Source organism: Anabrus simplex, chromosome 14 (assembly GCF_040414725.1).
Source record: "Anabrus simplex isolate iqAnaSimp1 chromosome 14, ASM4041472v1, whole genome shotgun sequence".
Lineage (NCBI taxonomy): Eukaryota > Metazoa > Arthropoda > Insecta > Orthoptera > Tettigoniidae > Anabrus > Anabrus simplex.
In genome coordinates this window covers 66812205-66828293 of record NC_090278.1, presented here as the reverse complement: position 1 = coordinate 66828293, position 16089 = coordinate 66812205, and the positions used below count along the sequence as shown (strand labels likewise).

Below are 16089 nucleotides of genomic sequence, written 5' to 3'. Positions count from 1 at the left end.
ATCAATCAATCAATCAATCAATCAATCAATCAATCAATCAATCAATCAATCAATCAATCAATCAATCAATCAATCAATCAATCAATCAATCAATCAATCAATCAATCAATCAATCAATCAATCAATCAATCAATCAATCAATCAATCAATCAATCAATCAATCAATCAATCAATCAATCAATCAATCAATCAATCAATCAATCAATCACCACTGATCTGCATTTAGGGCAGTCGCCCAGTTGGCAGATTCCCTTCTGTTGTTTTTCTAGCCTTCTCTTAAATGATTGCAAAGAAACTGGAAATTTATTGAACATCTCCCTTGGTAAGTTATTCCAATCCCTAACTCCCCTTCCTATAAAATAATATTTGCACCAATTTGTCCTATTGAATTCCAACTTTATCTTCATATTGTGATATTTCCTACTTTAAAAGACGCCTCTCAAACTTATTCGTCTACTAATGTCATTCTACACCATCTCTCCACTGACAGCTCGGAACATACCTCTTCGTCGAGCAGCTCGTCTCCTTTCTCCCAAGTCTTCCCAACCCAAACATCACAACATTTTTGTAACGCTACTTTTTTGTGGGATATCACCCAGAGCAAAACGAGCTGCTTTACTTTGGATTTTTTTTTTCAGCTCTTCAATCAATTAATCCTGGTGAGGGTCCAATATAGTGGAACCATGACGAATATAAGCCCAAGTGCGAGGACTCAGCCATTATAGCATGGTAGTTTGTGGTCCCGCCACTGCAAGCACTGCAAGCGATTATATCCAACACGTGCTCCAGTAGTTCCGGCAAGCGGCGGATAGGAAAGTTAGTGTGTGAGATATTTCGGTGAATAAGTTTAATTTCACTGTGTGTTGTGTACTTCAAGCACGTATCTTATGTGGCTTGATTAATGTAATAGTTCAGCATGCAGTACTGTTTTGTGCCTGGCTGTAAGTCAGACTATGGTAGAGTAGTTGATGATTGAGAATTTTTAACCGGCGAAGGATAGAACTCAATTAGAAAAATGGGCCAGAGCCATTCCACAGAAGGATACTGAGTTAACACGTAATAGCAGAATTTGTCATGTTCATTTCTCTGATAGTCAAGTCAGATATTTTTATAGTGAATGGTGAAAAAGTGGATGTCTCTCGTGTGAGATGGCTATTCCGTCCAGGAGCAGTGCTTCACATTTTTCATAAATTGCCGAAATACCTTTCAAGTGAGATTAAGTCCCGTGAAACTCGCAATAGCAAAAAATTACATAGACATCATCAGGAAAAGAAGAAAGAAGATTGAAGACGGGAGTGCAGCAGCGAATAGGGAATTAAAAGGTCAAACTTTGGGCCATTCTAGTGTACCTTCTGATGCCGAAAGGACAATATCATCCCTCAGAAGGCGACTGAAGAATGCTAATCATAATTTAATTTGAGCTAGATCCAGTCTCAACTCAGCGAAATTTAATTATAGAGATTACAAACACCTCAGGAAAAAAGGAAAATATGATAATCGACACCCTGCTTAAGAAATGCCAGGTGAAATCTTCTAATGAAAACTGAATTATTAAGTAGAGTATTATCTTTAAATAGTTCATGGGTGTTTGTTTTAATATGCTGCGAGTTATGTGCTATTTATCTGTGTATGTACACTCCAGTAATCTGTGCTTTCCTGAAGAACTGATGAAGGCCGTAGCTTTTATTTCCATGTATGATTTTGCCATTGCACCCTGCCGTAGTATTTTAATTTTAATCTCTCAATGTTTTTTAAAAAAAAGACAGTGTATATACTTACCAGTTACGAAGTGATACGTTTCCTCTGGTACCATTCCTATGATCAGCTGATGGGTACTGTGGAGGTTGCCCACTCGAGCGCTGCCAGGCGGGGCGGGCTTGAACTCGAGGAGTCCTCACACTTGTTCTTATATTCATCATGCTGGAATCGTACTCTAGTTGGGGTCTTACCAGAGAATTATATGCCTTCTCCTTTACATCCTTACTGTAACCCCTAAATACCTCCAAAACCCTGTGCAGTGATCCGTACCCATTATTTACAATGTTGGATTTAGAACGTTAAACTAGTAGTATTTCTTGTGATATTTTCTTTGCATGGAATTGCTTGTTGTACACTTGTTGTTTGTTTGTTTGTTTGTTTGTTTGTTTGTTTGTTTGTTTGTTTGTTGGATAATTATGTTAACTTTACTTTATTACTACACAACTGAAAGTGACCATTGCCACCGGGACATTTCCCATTTGCGATGTATTTTTTGATAATAATAATAATAATAATAATAATAATAATAATAATAATAATAATAATAATAACCCCTTTATGTGATCACCCCAATGAAGATCTTTCCTTATATTAATACCCCATAAGGAGGAGTTTTCACCCCATCAACGCAGTAATTACAACTGAGAGAACTACTCCTGAAACACTGTGTATAATAGGATGAGGAATTAGGGAATGAAATTATTTATCAAGGAAAATGGTCGATAAATTTCCAAGTTTTTTGAAACCATTTAAGAATGGACTAGATAAACCATTTATGGAGAATCTGCGACCTGGGCGACAGTCCTAACTCCAGATTGACTGATTGATATACGCCCCTACACATTTCAGAACTGTTAAATGCCTATCATCCTTTTTGCTAATTGCTTTACGTCGCACCGACACAGATAGGTCTTATGGCGACGGGGGATAGGAAAGGCCTGGGAATGGGAAGGAAGTGGCCGTGGCCTTAATTAAGGTACAGCTTTGCCTGGTGTGAAAATGGGAAACCACGGAAAAACATCTTCAGGGCTGCCGAATCGACTTTCTCCCGAATGCAAGCTCACAGCTGCGCGTCCTAAACCGCCCAGTAAATGCCAATCTAACACAGCTGGGATCGAGTCTCGTACCTTGAGTGAGGAACTTATCACCTAGCCAATAGAATAACGCAGCCGATTGTACGCTAACTCGTATATAGAGATATGTTCATTTAAAAAAATTAACATGTGCGCTGGAGGCTCTAACCTAGTATTGTAAACCAGGTGGATATTCATAATTATCTTGAAATTCGCCTCCAGTTCTGGTGTTTGCCTTGAACCACACAGTTTCGCCACTTGGCTGTTACAATTAAATCAAAGTACGGCTACATGCAAATCAGTATTGCAAAAACGCAGGTCTAGTGAGGGAGGGGAAAGCTGTCACTTGAGGATCAAGCTGTTCCAATATGACCTTGAACTTCGAAACACATCTGTCGCCAACAGGTTATGTTGATGAGACTCGGACAATTTGTGCCAATTAATTACTTTCAACATTGTTACCTTCTCTCCGCAATTCAGAAACTCCTGAGTCAATTTCTTAGGATGGTGTGCATAGCCTACTATTTTCAACGAAAAGCGCGCGTCAATTCAGTTTATCCAGTGTAATAATAATAATAATAATAATAATAATAATAATAATAATAATAATAATAATAATAATAATAATAATAATAATAATAATAATAATAATAACAATAATAATAATAATAATAGTCCGACTCGTTGGCTGAATGGTCAGCGTACTGACCTTCGGTTCAGAGGGTCCGGGTTCGATTCCCGGCCGGGTCGGGGATTTTAATCGCTTCTGATTAATTCTTCTGGCTCGGGGACTGGGTGTTTGTGTCCGTCCCAACACTCTCCTCTTCATATTCACACAACACACTACACTACCAACCACCACAGAAACACGCAATAGTGATTACATCCCTCCATATAGGGTTGGCGTCAGCAAGGGCATCCGGCCGTAAAACAGGGCCAAATCCACATGTGCGACACATATCGCACCCCACAGGTGTGGGAAAAGTGGTAGGAAAATAATAATAATAATAATAATAATAATAATAATAATAATAATAATAATAATAATAATAATAATAATAATAATAATAATAATATACATACATCATTATAGACTGTTATGCCTTTCAGCGTTCATTCTGCAAGCCTCTATGAAATTACTAAACGTCGCCACAATCCTCGATTTGCAACTAGTGTTGTGGCCTCATTTAGTTCTATACCTCTTATCTTTAAATCGTTAGAAACTGAGTCTAACCATCGACGACTTGGTCTCCCTCTGCTTCTCTTACCCTCCATAACAGTGTTAATTATTCTCCTAGGTAACCTATCCTCCACCATTCGCCTCAAATGACCCCACCACCGAAGCCGGTTTATGCGTATGGCTTTATCCATTAGGTTCATTCCTAACTTAGCCTTTATCTCCTCATTCCGAGTACCCTCCCGCCATTATTCCCACCCGTTTGAAGCAGCAATCATTCTCGCTACTTTCATGTCTCTTACTCCTAACTTATGAATAAGATATCCTGAGTCCACCCAGCTTTCGCTCCCGTAAAGCAAAGTTGGTCTGAAAACAGACCGATGTAAAGGTAGTTTCGTCTGGGAGCTGACTTCCTTCTTACAGAATACTGTTGATCGCAACTGCGAGCTCACTGCATTAGCTTTACGACACCTTGATTCAATCTCATTTACTATATTACCATCCTGGGAGAACACACAACCTAAATACTTGAAATTATCGACCTGTTGCAGCTTTGTATCACCAATCTGACATTCAATTCTGTTGAATGTCTTACCTACCGACATCAATTTAGTCTTCGAAAGGCTAATTTTCATCCCATACTCATTGCACCTATTTTCAAGTTCCAAGATATTAGACTGTAGGCTTTCGCCACAATCTGCCATTAAGACCAAGTCGTCAGCATAATAATAATAATAATAATAATAATAATAATAATAGCAAAGCAAAGTCATCTCCGTACAAGCCATGAAAGCCCTTGGAGGGGTGGAAGGTGAAGGCTTCCACTCTTCGTAACCTCGGTACTTGATGGGGTAGAGTGGTTAGCTCTACGCCCGGTCGCCTTTGCCCCCAGGAATTAACCTGGTACTCATTGTTGGTGTAGGCTGAGTGAACCTCAGGGCGATATGCACCTCCGGAAGTGGAAATCTCGTTTCGTAAATTTTACGACATCCTGACGGGGATTCGAACCCACGTCCTTCCGAGCGAACCGAGCAGGCCTTTACCGCCTCGGCCAGGCAGGCCCTTAATAATAATAATAATAATAATAATAATAATAATAATAATAATAATAATAATAATAATAATAATCTGTCTCAGTAGTCTAACTACTGAAAGCGCTCTTCAAATCTCATATGAGAAAACCGGATACATGGAAGGATCTCCTAGATACTTAGAGAAACTATCCCTGGGAATTCAGTTTAGCAAAATCCCTCAGGGAAATAATTGCAAATACTTACGCGGAAATCATCCAAACATCCGGATTAAATAGCGAAGCAAACACAGATACAGAATTTCTAAATTACAAAAAGCCTATAGAATCACACGGAAGCCGGGCTGAGTGGCTCAGGCGGTTGAGGCGCTGGCCTTCTGACCCCAATTTGGCAGGTTCGATCCTGGCTCAGTCCGGTGGTATTTGAAGGTGCTTAAATACGTCAGCCTCGTGTCGGTAGATTTACTGGCACGTAAAAGAACTCCTGCGGGACTAAATTCCGGCACCTCGGCGTCTCCGAAAGCCGAAAAAGTAGTTCGTGAGACGTACACTCTTGAACATTATTATTAATCACACGGAAGAGGTACTGTACAATTAAAAAAATCAATATATCGTAACGCTAAATTAAAACACGATAACACTGTAATTAAGAGCCTCCGTGGCTCAGGCGCCAGCGCGTCGGTCTCTCACCGCTGGGTTCCGTGGTTCAAATCCCGATCACTCCATGTGAGATTTGTGCTGGACAAAGCGGGGGCGGTACAAATTTTTCTCCGGGTACTCCAGCTTTCCCTGTCATTCCAGCAACACTCTCCAATATCATTTCATTTCATCTGTCAGTCTTTAATCATTGCCCCGGAAGAGCGCTACAGGCTTTGGTAGCCGGCACAATTCCCATCCTCGCCGCTAGATGGGGCTTCATTCATTCCATTCCTGACCCGGTCGAATGCCTGGAAACAGGCTGTGGACTTTCATTTCATTTCAACACTGTAATTAAGCCTGAAGCGTTATACGCATCAGAACACTTGATCATTCAAGGATGCAAGTTACGAACGTCAATACTGCAAACAAGCAGCAATACACAGTATTTCAGTGGAAGTGATATGAAACTGAGATAATTATTCCTTCAAAACTTTGATATAATTTATAGAGCCCGGAATTTTATGCATTAATAGGTTAGAATGCAAACTTACTGAAGCGAGAAGCAAGTATAGTCTACCTTCACAACGACTATGCGATGGGATTTGCATAACCATTACGGGTAAGGTCTATCAGAACCCCTATAATTTATGTTACTCTTTCTACACTATGGAAGAGCGGGTGGCCGACATTTTCTACTAACCAAATTAGTTTGCAATCTAACCTATTGCTGCATGAAAATCCGGGCTTTAGATATAAATCTAGGTTTAGTGACTGGGATGATGGTATTCTTTTAAGGAATGGTAACGCATGTTTGCCGTCAATGTAAGAAGAATTATTTGAATAAGAAGGCAGTACACCAAGTTATTTTCTTAACAAGCAGAACATCAGATGATCTACAGTGGAATATAACTCTCATTTTATATCCCCGTACCCAGTTTGCTTGCAGAGATTACTAAATTCATTTTTCGTATTCTTAAGCCGCGCAATGGGCCAATTATTTGATTCCCACGGAATATTCTTTAATGTAAATGTACAAAACAAAAGGGGCATGCATATTGGCGTTTAGGACAACGTTATCTTGAACTACATATACTTATCGAATACACACGGTGAACCAGTTCAGAAGTTGATAATTTTTTGAAGAACAGAAAATTTAGAAACTAGAACGATGGTGTATTTTTACGATATGGTAACGTATATTTGCCGTCAATATAAGAAAATTATTTGCATAAGAAGGCAGTAGAGCCTCCGTGCCTCAGAGGGCAGCGCGTCGGCCTCTCACCGCTGGATACCGTGTTTCAAATCCCCGTCACTCCAAGTGAGATTTATGCTGGACAAAGCGGAGGCTTTCATTCCAGCAACACTCTCCATTCTCATTTCATAACATCTGTCAGTCATTAATATGGCGACCCCATCGTACTAACAGCCTATATATGGTTCATTCATTACATCCCTGACCCGGTCAAAGACTGGAAAACAGGTTGTAGGTTTTCAAGAAGACAGTATACCAAATGATTTTCTCAACAAGCAGAACATCTGTATTCAATCCAGTTATGTTACTAAGGGGTTCATAATCTAAGTTGCAGGGTGACAATATCTTTTGAGATAACTTTACTTACTTGGTTGCCTTAAAGGAAATGTTAAATAAATTCAGGTAAGGTAAGGGTTATTCTGCCCGAAGGCAGGTCCGAACCTCCGCAGAGGTGTTCCTGAGCCGGAGTTTACGTGCGGTAGGGTGGCCAGTTCCTTTCCGCTCCTCCATTCTCTTACCCCCCACCAACAGCGCGTGGCAACCCATCCAACTCCTGACCACGCCCAATGTTGCTTAACTTCGGAGATCTCACGGGATCCGGTGTTTCAACATGGCTACGGCCGTTGGCAAATAAATTCAAAGCTGTGATTATTTTTAAAATCCGACAAGGGAAAATGGATTATCTTCAAACATTTTCCCTTCCCCAAACGCGGGCCATTCTGTTCCACTAAACGTTGGCCCTTAAAAACCATTCGGGAGATAGTGAGTTCAAATCTCACTGTCAGCAACCCTGACGATAGTTTTCCGTGGTTTGCAATTTTCACATCAAGCAAATGCCGGCGCTGTACCTTAATTAAGGCCACGGCCCCTTCCTCCCACTCCTAGGCCTCCTTTATATGACAAAAAGACTTTGGTGGCGATACACAAAGAAGTTTTTCGGCCACCGAAGGATGGGAAAGTGCTTTATCTGAGAATGGGAATCCACGGAAAAACCATCAACTGGTCTACCTACGGTGGTATCCGAACCTACCATCTCCCGAATGCAAGCTCACAGCTGAGCGCCCCTAACCGCACGGCCAACTCAGCCGGTCGGTGTTTTACTAGCTCCATTTCAAATCCTATACAAACATATGTCTTATGGCATAAGGTATGGATGTCAGACAATGTTACCTAGCAACCGTGCAGGCTGTGATATAAGGTATGGATGTCAGACAATGATACCTAGCAACCGTGCAGGCTGTGATATAAGGTATGATGTCAGACAATGTGACCTAGCAACCGTGCAGGCTGTGATATAAGGTATGGATGTCAGACAATGATACCTAGCAACCGTGCAGGCTGTGATATAAGGTATGGATGTCAGACAATGTTACCTAGCAACCGTGCAGGCTGTGATATAAGGTATGGATGTCAGACAATGTTACCTAGCAACCGTGCAGGCTGTGATATAAGGTATGGATGTCAGACAATGTTACCTAGCAACCGTGCAGGCTGTGATATAAGGTATGGATGTCAGACAATGTTACCTAGCAACCGTGCAGGCTGTGATATAAGGTATGGATGTCAGACAATGATACCTAGCAACCGTGCAGGCTGTGATATAGGGTATGGATGTCATACAATGTTACCTAGCAACCGTGCAGGCTGTGATATAAGGTATGGATGTCAGACAATGTTACCTAGCAACCGTGCAGGCTGTGATATAAGGTATGGATGTCAGACAATGTTACCTAGCAACTGTGCAGGCTGTGTCTTATGGCTGGATGTCGTCCGAAATTAGCAGCTGTTTATGGATGGCCATGACTAGGATACATATTTATGAACATTTTATTTTAATAACGGGAAGATCGGTTTCCTTTTATTCGTAGACTTGGGAGGTTTAACGTTTTTCCCCTTAGAAAGTACTTGGTAATGAGCGGTGAGGTGGAGAAAAAATGTTCAATTTAACATATTACTGCGTTTATAAACAGTTAAATTTTAAGGAGTTTATTTATCGTTACGAAAAAGTAACAGCAGCACGTTATTTTTATCAGTTGCAAATTGTAGCCGTTATAATTAAGTGAAGAAATAGCTGCTACGTTATTTTTCAGCCAGCCGTACACTCCGCTGGACTGAACAGAAACAAAGATATTGATGCAGGGAGCTTAAAGGAAGGAATGCTTGCTAAGAAAGAATAATTTGAAATCTGTAATTAATTAATTAATTAAAATAATATAATAAGTGGTAGCTGCACACACCCAACCGCCACTGTAATTTGCAATGAAATTTCTTCACCTGTCATAGTGTAGAAGCCAGGATCGTTAGCTGCCAATGGAATTGCTCTTTGCTGGCGTGCGGTAGCAAGGCCCATCAAACTCCAGAACTGATCGTTATCGCGTGACGCCACAGATGCAAGTTCCAAGCGGGGTTTGGTTGCCAGTTAAAAGCGTCTGTTTCCTGGGGGAAACCGTTCACGCACCATGGGATACCAGAGCCCTCTAAACTCCATACGTCATCCCCTCGCGTGACTGCACTTTCAGTGGGCTTTGATTTATAGTTTGCTGTTTCACTTTTATACGTCTATATTACAACCATTGTAATAATAAGAAGGTAAGAAAAAATGTCCGTGTATGCGGCGAAGATGATCGATAAAGAACTCATTCGTAAGAAGGTTTAGAATAGCAAAATGTTATTTACCGTAGACTTAATGTTTCTCGACAACGGGTATATGAAGAGCAAAATGTTAAGACGCTTTTAGTGTTCGAGAGTACCTAACTTACGATTATGTTCAATGTATCGATTGACAAACCCTACGCTTTGTCCTCCATAAGGTAAGGGTGTATTCTGCCCGAAGGCAGGTCCGAACCTCCGCAGAGGTGTGCCTGAGCCGGAGTTTACGTGCGGTAGGGTGGGCAGTTCCTTTCCGCTCCTTCATTCCCTTACCCCCCACCAACAGCGCGTGGCAACCCATCCAAATCTTGACCACGCCCAATGTTGCTTAACTTCGGAGATCTCACGGGATACGGTGCTTCAACACGGCTATGGCCGTTGGCTTGTCCTCCATATCGACGACATGACTATTTGCACCCAAAGTAGTCAGTGTGCCCTGTTCTTGTACTCCGTCGACTTGAAAATCCTAAGGCAAGTGTCCACGCCTGATGATTGTGATGAATTACAGACAGTTCCCAATTCTTTTGACCTCCCAGTGTTAAGAAGTATAATACAAAATCTTTTTCATTGCTAAAGCAAAGAATGAACACTGTCTCTACCATCCAGGTAAGAGACATAGCGCCGGGCTGAGTGGCTCAGACGGTTAAGGCGCTGGCCTTCTGACCCCAACTTGGCAGGTTCGATCCTGGCTCAGTTCGGTGGTATTTGAAGGTGCTCAAATACGTCAGCCTCGTGTCGGTAGATTTACTGGCACGTAAAAGAACTCCTGCGGGACTAAATTCCGGCACCTCGGCGTCTCCGAAAACCGTAAAAGAGTAGTTAGTGGGACGTAAAACAAGTAACATTAATATTATTAAGAGACCTAGCTGTTACAATTGACTGTAAACTGACCTTGTCTGCTCATATCGAGTCAATAAAATCGCGAGCTATGCGTAGCCTACGCATTCTTTACAGGTTCACTGAAAGTAATGATATTAACACCTAAAAATTATAGCCCTACTTCGTCTCCATTATTGACTTTTCCCCTATTTGGTCCTCATCTGCTAACCCACTGTGGATGGCGGCGGTAGGATAATACCCTCGGTATACACTGCCTGTCGTAAGAGGTGACTAAAAGGCGCCCCAGGAACTCATCTTTGGAGCGAGGGTTGGCGAACACGGGGCCCTTAGCTGAGTCTGGGCATTGCTTCCACTTACTTGTGGCAGGCATCTCAATTTCATCTATTTTATCCAACCTCCCTTGGTCAACTCTTGTTCTTTTCCAACCCCGACTGTATTACAGCACTCGAGGCCTAGAGAGTCTTTCATTTTCATGCCCTTCGAGGCCCTTGTCTTTCTTTGGCCAATACCTTCATTTTTCGAAGTGTCGGATCCCTTCATTTTTTCTCTCTGATTAGTGTTATATAGAGGATGGTTGCCTAGTTGTAGTTCCTCTTTCTTTCTTAATCTGCTTACCCTCCAGGATTGGTTTTCCCCTCAGACACAGCGAGGGATCCCACCTCTACTGCCTCAAGGGCAGTGTCCTGGAGCGTGAGACATTGGGTCGGGGATACAACTGGGGAAATGACCAGTACTTCGCCCAGGCGGCCTCACCTGCTATGCTGAACAGGGGCCTGGTGGAGGGATGGGAAGATTGGAAGGGATAGACAAGGAAGAGGGAAGGAAGCGGCCGTGGCCTTAAGTTAGGTACCATCCCGGCATTCGCCTGGAGGAGAAATGGGGAAAACACGGAAAACCACTTCGAGGATGGCTGAGGCGGGAATCGAACCCACCTCTACTCAGTTGTCCTCCCGAGGCTGAGTGAACCCCGTTCCAGCCCTCGTACCATTTTTCATATTTCGTGGCAGAGGCGGGAAACGAACCCGGGCCTCCAGGGGTGGCAGCTAATCACACTAACCACTACACCACAGAGGCGGACTTCTGATCTTTGTTAGCTTCATAAAATAATCAATGGATATTCCAAATGTAATACTCTTCCAAAATATTTCCCTATACACGTCCCCTCGTTGGACACGCAACTGGCATACTCATCATGTGTGACGTTCACTCCTAACCTAACCTAACCTAACCTAACCTAACCTTACCTTACCTTACAACAACGCTCTATTTTCCACCGTCTCCCTACTCTCGGTAACACCGGGCGAGTTGGCCGTGCGGTTAGGGTGATAGTGGGTTCTCGTTCATCCTCAAGGTTGGCCAAAATCTTCGCCCAAAAGTTACCAGTTTCCTTTTCCACCAGGAATTCTTGTGATCACGATTGTAAAGCTTCCATTCCAAAATATGTCTCTTTTTTCTAATGAGTAAGTCTAGGTCACCATCAAAATCCCGCGGCCTTTACAATAGTGACAGCCTACCGCCAATTTTTTAGTGGGGGCTTTGGAAATGATGTTCATGGTCTATCTGCTATTAGCGTCACAACATTGTAACCATGTCAAGCAGTGTTCGTCTATGTATAGGCCTATTACGGAGAGTTGCCCCAGTTAACTCTGGACGATTTTGACGTCCTATGCTATTCTTTTTCTCCAGACCCGCTTGTGCTCGATGTGATAGCCACGGGCACGGACTATTTCCCTACATCTCAATTTTTACTGTAAGAAGACTTCGACGGAGCACAGGAAGAGGAATATTGTCCCATGCCTCCTTGCACACTTTCCAAAGGCTCTCAATAGTGGCGGGACGTCTAGAAGAAAACCCTCTCTTCAGGAGATCAAAGTCACAGAAGTTCATTGGCGAGGCACCCTGGGATTTGACAGGGATGTCACTAAATGGTATGACACGAACACCTGTCTCTGCTTCTTTTCTCTCTTAGTAGGCGACTGACGATCTGGCAGTATGATTGGACGCTTTATCCATGTGGATCCAGACATTTGAAGTATCCTCACAGTACAGCCGAGGGGTATCTTCGTCGAAATACGGGTCCATGACATTCTTCTGTAAGTAAGTAGCATTAATCTTCACATTTTCCGGCACTCTGAGGATTCTGATTTTACCCGGCGAACAATATCCTGCCGCTACCATGAACCGGCTAGCAAACATTTCTTTGTTTTCCTTGATGAAGCTTGAGTGCTACTTTTGGCTTCTGGGCGACAGTAAATTGCTCTGGGCTTGTTGGTCTCATCCAAATAAACCAGGGTAACATCTGACTGCCATTTATCCCCTGATAAGTAGTTTTCTGGCATTAGCGAACCGTTCTTTAACGTGCCTTCCTTTCAATGCATGTCCACGTGTCTTATACCGCTTTACCAGGTTCACATATTTTTAATTATACGGGAGACTCTACCTTTAGATATGCTTGTGTGGCTGGCAAGGTGTCTTTGAGTTGTTGGATTTTCCTTCAGGACAGCAGCCTTTACCTTCTTAATGACGTCCGAAATACTGAAGAGTCGAACTCCCTTCCGCGGCAGTTCTTAGAAGTTGTTGTTCGTGGCGCGAAACCATTCTGATGTAAGTTTATCACATTGCCTACAGAGGATTTACTAGTGTTGAGACCTTTCATTTTACACTGTTTTACAATCCTCGATAATGAAACATTAGCATTGGAAAGACCAACAATGTAGCCTTGCCATATATCTGCAATTCAGCAGGCCGTGAAGCAACAATGGTATGGTATGACTGTACCCAGCACTTCTCTAAATCACACTGACCAGACAGAACAAGCAAAACGACATGATACTGCTTCCAGGAGCACGTGCGCTCAAGATCGCTTCCTGTATTAACTGGGGCAACCATCCGTATAGCTTATTCGATGTTAAGAAAACAGTATTGCTCTTATGGACCTACAAGGAGTGAACACACACCCTTTTAGACACACATAATTATTCGTGATTAAGGTATATTATAATGTAATTTATACAATTCATGATTCTTCTTCTTCTTGAGGCGCCTTCTCCTAGCGGAGGTTGGCGGTCCACATAGGCAGCTCTGGACGTGATGTTGCAGCATGGAAAGCATCTTCTGAAGTGCAGTTGTGCCATCTTCGGATGTCCTTCAGCCATGAATTCTTCCTCCTGCCAACAGACATTTTCCCCTGTATTTTACCTTCAATGATGAGCTGTAATAGCTGGTACTAGATATTGGGTTTACCGGGCGAGTTGGCCGTGCGCGTAGAGGCGTGCGGCTGTGAGCTTGCATCCGGAAGATAGTAGGTTCGAATCCCACTATCGGCAGCCCTGAAGATGGTTTTCCGTGGTTTCCCATTTTCACACCAGGCAAATGCTGGGGCTGTACCTTAATTAAGGCCACGGCCGCTTCCTTCCAACTCCTAGGCCTTTCCTATCCCATCGTCGCCATAAGACCTATCTGTGTCGGTGCGACGTAAAGTCCCTACCAAAAAAAAAGATATTGGGTTTTTCTTTTTTTAACAGTAAGTAATAGTTCTTTTTGTTTCTTCATGCGATGAAGGACTTCGTCATTTGAAATTTTCAGCACCCACGGTATTCGGAGTAGGCGGCGATATAGATACATTTCAAAAGCATCAGTTCTTTTTTCTAGATTTTGGTCAAGGGTCCAGCTTTCACATCCAAAGAGAAAAATGGAGAATACATAGCACCGAATCATTCGCATTCTTAATTGCACACTTAGGTCCGATTTTGTAAATAGCTGTTTCATGCTAAAAAATTGTCTCCTGGCCTGTTCTATTCTAGATTTTATCTCCCTCTTGGAATCACATTCCTCATCTAGCACAGTACCCAAGTATTTGAAGGAGGATACTTGTTCAATCTTACTGCCGTTTATTGACAGGGTTGCTGGAATTTTTATTTTAGAGAAGACTACAACTTTGGTCTTGGAAGCGTTGACAAACAGGCCAAACTCTTCACTGCGCTGGACTAATTTGTCTATCATGCTTTGGAACACAGGTAATTCATTTGCTATCTTCTTTTCTTCCACTGGCCCAAAAATTTGCCTCAAAGTACTTCTTTCAAATATACCCAGTTGTCTTTCGTCATATTTTGACAGTGTCCAGGTCTCATCACCATATGTTAATACGTACAGGCTTTACTAAAACTTTATATATTAGGACTTCAGTTTTCCTGAACAGCAACAGGCGCGGAACTCCAACTCCAAATTACACATGGCAGTTGTACGACAGAATGCATGCACGTTTGTATGGTTGCATTCGAATCGTGACGACTAAAGCGGTTATTAATGTACTACTGTGTCACGCGTCTTCTCGTGCATACTAGAACGTGTAATCCGGAAACTTTGATCAAATAAATGTTACCTGGAAAATTGCTTGGCTTAAATATTGCATTCCTCCAAACCAGAGGTGCTCAGCCGGGCGCCCGTTGAGGCTTGCCCAGTGCGGCTGGGCTGGCGTGACGTAACAAGCATACGTCACAGTGAAGCGAGAGAGCGGAAACACTTTGGAGGGAAGCTCTCCTCCATTACTCAGCGAAATGCTGATTGGGGAGTAGTATTTAAAATAAATCGCAAAAAACTGACATTTTCAAGATATTCCGGACTGATTTACATTGCGCTGAATATAAACAGCCAGTTTACTTTCTTATATTTATTCATTCAAAGAAAACTGACATGTTATAATTTGTTTCTTACAATCTACAAAGGTACAGGGTTTAAACGTACAAGCTACGATTCCTTGGATGGACATGACAGTATTTCCATTTAAAATTCCTGTTATTCATTAAGCAAAAAGTAATATAATTACATAATTCAACAAGTGTATTGCTTAATTTTGCACAGTGTTGTAGTGTTGTGTGACTTGCTCTGTTTCCTGAATTTATGAAAATAGTATTTAAAATGTAACAGACGTCCGATTATAATAGTTAGCCTCTAAATGGCAAGAGGAAGTTTCATCACGAGTGAGGACATAGATATTTACTATCCAAGATTAAAGTACAACAACAATGTAAACATATCTACCAAACAGATGTACAGTATGTCTTCAAATAAATAACCTAAATGATGTTATTCCCGTAACCATAATTGGATTCCTGGTGAGTTTATCAGATATTTTAAACCCAAACAACTACTAGCAACAGCTTATCCACCTTAACTCCGTATTATATTAGAAATGTTTATAAAGTACCTCTTCAAATTTAATAGTGAAAGTTGTAATTCTTTAGGTACATTATAAAAGTATTTGAGGTTGTAGACCTAACTCTTTATTGTATCCGGTCCAAATACATAAACTGCAATGAACGAAAATAACAGTTTTTTTCCCAAGCGGTCACCCATCCAAGTACTGACCACGCCCAATGTTGCTTAACTGCGGTGATCGGATGAGAACCAACGTATTCAACATGGTATGGTCATTGGCAAATGACTTCTTACAACGTAAATTGAAAATAACGTGGACTTCTGCCCTATTTATTTCATTTTTGTGCCCCCTTTTCAAACTCGGGTATCGCAGCAATGATCGAGAGTGACTGGGAGAACTTCCTCCAACCTTCACGGCCTGTGACGTAGCCACAACGTCACTGTAGTTGAATAGCACACATTCATTGCCGGCCTGCCCGCCTGCGGGAAGGAATGCCCAGCGTGAGCACCTCTT

The 16089-nt window shown here is 42.1% G+C and overlaps 1 pseudogene; it reads right to left on the bottom strand.

Moving 5' to 3' along the window:
• Positions 1–15737: 15737 nt before the first annotated feature.
• Positions 15738–15855, bottom strand: LOC137503036 (5S ribosomal RNA; annotated as a pseudogene).
• Between the last annotated feature and the right edge of the window lie 234 nt (positions 15856–16089).